At 41.2% G+C, this 3,895-nt stretch overlaps 1 long non-coding RNA gene across 1 annotated transcript; it reads right to left on the bottom strand.

Moving 5' to 3' along the window:
• Nucleotides 1–304: 304 nt before the first annotated feature.
• On the bottom strand, nt 305–2,979 carry LOC148211839 (uncharacterized). The gene is made up of 3 exons (XR_015790388.1): nt 2,203–2,979; nt 2,076–2,114; nt 305–694 (listed from the first exon to the last, which is right to left on the bottom strand). It is a non-coding gene; the product is annotated as an uncharacterized LOC148211839 (long non-coding RNA).
• Between the last annotated feature and the right edge of the window lie 916 nt (nt 2,980–3,895).

The raw sequence follows: 3,895 nt of genomic DNA, 5'->3' as shown, positions 1-3,895 counted from the left end.
CACCCTTTGAGCTATGGAAGGGTTGTAAAGCTAGTTTACGTCACTTCCGCATTTGGGGATGCCCTGTAACGCCCCAGAATTCTCAACATTTCCAAACGGAGACCGTTACTAAGACTACCTAAAATTTTCACTTAAACAAGAGAATTATCTTCACAACAAGACTAAACAATAAAACTACCATGCTTCTTCTGCGCTACTCTGGTTCAATACTCACGAGAGCTTGAACAATCGAAACAACAACACTAAAGATTTAAGAGAAACTCAAATCCTTTACAGATAATCCATTTATTACCAACTTCACATTATCCAAACTCCTCAAGGAAACCTTTACTAATCATAAACCATCCACTAAATGAAAATTAACATCTCGAATGGCAACGAAGCAAAAGCTAACTCAAGTTCGATCAACTTAAACAAATGTATTCATAAGTATCCTAAGAAGATTACAGTCCTAGAGTTCAAGAAGCTAACAAAATTAATGTTCTAAAAAGAATAATGAATTGACCACCTTAAAACATCATTTAAACCATAAAACTAAACAAAACCAACCACTAACAACTCAACTACAAGATGAAATAACTGCAACTATCCTAACTAAAAGAATTAAATACACGCAGCACAGCTAATGGTCTTTCCGATCAAGCCTCCTCCTCGCCACCACCATTCCAAAGAGTAACCTTGTTACCTAAAAAGTCTAGTGAGAAAAATAAGGGGTGAGTACACCCACGGTACCCAGTAAGCATTACATACTTGAAGGGTCACGCACAAACAGCATGCTATGCAAAGAATCCACACATCATGCTTATCAATAACTTCAAGCTTTAAGTAAAAAGAAACATATTAAAAGAAGCAGTTTATGCATAAGTTTAACTAAACATGCACCATGCATGTCAAACTCATCCTTACATCTAAACTCACTAGTTCTCTTTCCTAGTTCATCCAAGACTTACTCCTTCAAGCCGAATCGACCCCTGACCTCGCATAGCCAAGGCATCCACACTTCTCCACGGTGCTCGACGTTGGACCTTGACATTTATCCACAAGGCCTCAACTACTACCAAACATAATGGTCCTTAGCCTCCAAGCAACTCCTAACCTATCACACTATGTTAGTCCTCCAAGTCTAGCTCCACGAATCGTATCGGTCCTTGCCATTTATCCCCAAGGCCCGACACTCATCTACAGAGGCTTGGCGTTCGACCTTGCCATTTATCCCCAAGGCTTCAAACTGTGCATCACATTATATTAGTCCTCCAAGTTTAACTCCTCGAATCGTATCGGCCTTTGTCATTTATCCCCAAGGCTCGACACTCATCTACAGAGACTTGGCGTTCAACCTTGCCATTTATCCCCAAGGCTTCAAACTGTGCATCGACCCTTGACATTTATCCCCAAGGTATCGACGACTACTCAACGTATTGGTCCTTGAACGCCACCACATCAAGACCCAATACTAATTCAACAAAATAGAATCACCGTGCCGACCCCCGACCCTTTGTACCCGGAGCCTCGACACTCATCTCTAACAAGTTGGGGTATCGATCCCCGACCTTTGCACCTGGAGCCTCGATACCCAACTAGTGATGTGCCAGCCTTTTTGGCCCTGTTAGTTCTCCATTTACTGTATTACATCCCGAAACTCTCACCAGAGTCCTACTACATACTTTCTAGGCCATGACCCATGCAGCATTCAACTCACAATAAAACCAGCATGCTTCCAGAACCAAAAACAGTAAGCTAAAAATGAGATGACAGGTCTACATGCATGCGCAACACAACAAATTTCTCCCATATTATTTCAGTATGCTTTTATGAACACAACCATACAACGATAAAACCATTCATAATCCATAATGCTTTCAGAAATCCCATTAAGCATAAAATCCAACAACGCAAAGCCAATCAATTATAAACAATCAGAACCAACATGATTTCATTCAACTAGTTATAATCATTAGCCAATATTCACTAAGACACAATCAACTTACATATTAATAAATAATAAACACACCGAAAGCACCAAACAATTCATACATATTCATACAACAAACATCCCCCAAGTAAGAACTACTTACACACTCTCAATGTTCCTAATTCTTCGGTTGATTCGGCACCTAGGCATTTAAATAAAAAAACAGCATGTCAAGAAGACAGTTTCAGTCATAAAAATCAGTTATAAGGAGGGTTCGAAAGGTCCGTTACCACAAAAACGATTTCGTTTGAGTGTGGGTAACTCATATCTAACTCGAGCAAGGGTGGGTAACGTAGATCGGGTTTCAAACGGGTGTGGGTAAGTGCCAAACACGACGAAACTGCTGCTGTCCACGTTTTGCAGCAGAGGAACGCGTCGAAACAACTTCCAACGACTTCGTTTTGCTATCCGTTACTACAAAACGACTTTGCTTAGGTGTGGGTAACTCTTATCTAACTCGAGCAAGGGTGGGTATCGTAAATCGGGCTTCGAACGGGTGTGGATAAGGACCAAACACCATGAAACTGCTGCTGTCCACGTTTTGCAGCGGAGGAACGCATCGAAACAACTTCCAATGACTTCGTTTTGCTATCCGTTACTACAAAACGACTTCGTTTAGGTGTGGGTAACTCTTATCTAACTCGAGCAAGGATGGGTAACGTAAATCGGGCTTCGAACGAGTGTGGTTAAGCACCAAACACCACGAAACTGATGCTGTCCACGTTTTGCAGCAGAGGAACGCGTCGAAACGACTTCCAACGACTTTGTTTTGCTGTCCGCTACCACACAAACGACTTCACTTATATGTGGGTAGCATAGATCTAGTTCGGATAGATGTGGGTAAGGGTCGAATATCGCCAGAATGAAGAAAAACACTACCAAAAACACTGCTGTCGGTGACACCGTCCGCTGTCATTGCCAGTGACGCTGATCGCCGCCGCTACCTCGCCGGAGAAAACAGAGAGAGGGGGGGCGGCTGAAACAAATGGAGAAGAAAGAGATGTGGGGTAGCTTAGGGTTTCCTTTCCTTTATTTTTGTTTTAATTTACATTCTTTTTGTTTTAAAAACTAAAAGCCCAATCCCTTATTCTTAAAGGAGGCCCAACTAGATAATACAATGACCCAAAACAATAAGCCCAATAATTATACTTTAGAAATCAAATAAAACCCACAACAACCCGAAATAAAATAGATAACTGAAACTATAAAACCCAAGAATAATAATCCACAGAAAAAGTAGAATTTAGAAAAAAAAATCCTAAAACCCGTGAATTTAAGATTTAACTAAAAAATCTCCTATACAGGTCGAGAACTTAAATTATCTTAATCCAATGAAATTAAACTTAATTCTAATTTAGCCAAAACGAGTCAGAGAACGCGGGACGTTACATGCCCGGCACACGTGCTCATGACTAACCCAAAGAAACTGGAACCTCGTTCAAAAGTATGCCTATTCGTAGGTTACCCTAAAGAGACGAGAGGTGGTCTATTCTTGGATCCTCAAGAAAACAAAATGTCTGTATCGACAAATGCCACTTTCTTGGAAGAAGACCACGTTCGAGATCATAAACCATGGAATAAGGGAGTGATTAACGAGATTTTCAAACAGGCTACAACCACATCAACAAGAGTTGTTGATCAAACGGGAACTACAACAAAAGTTGTTGATGAAGCCAGTACATCACGTCAGTCACATCCACCTCAAGAATTGAGGATGCCTCAACGTAGTGGAAGGATTGTGTCACAACCTGACCGCTATGTGGGTTTAACAGAAACCCAAGCTGTCATACCTGATGATGGCGTCGAGGATCCATTGACCTATAAACAGGCAATGCAAGATGTGGACAATGACAAATGGGTCAAAGCCATGAACCTTGAAATGGAGTCGATGTACTTCAATTCCGTTTGGGAACTTGTAGACCA

The sequence above is a fragment of the Momordica charantia genome, assembly GCF_013281855.1.
Source record: "Momordica charantia cultivar OHB3-1 chromosome 4 unlocalized genomic scaffold, Mcharantia_2.0 BLBB01000004.1, whole genome shotgun sequence".
Taxonomy (NCBI): Eukaryota; Viridiplantae; Streptophyta; class Magnoliopsida; order Cucurbitales; family Cucurbitaceae; genus Momordica; species Momordica charantia.
The sequence above is the reverse complement of the archived record's forward strand: the minus strand, read 5'-3'. Positions and strand labels throughout refer to the sequence as shown.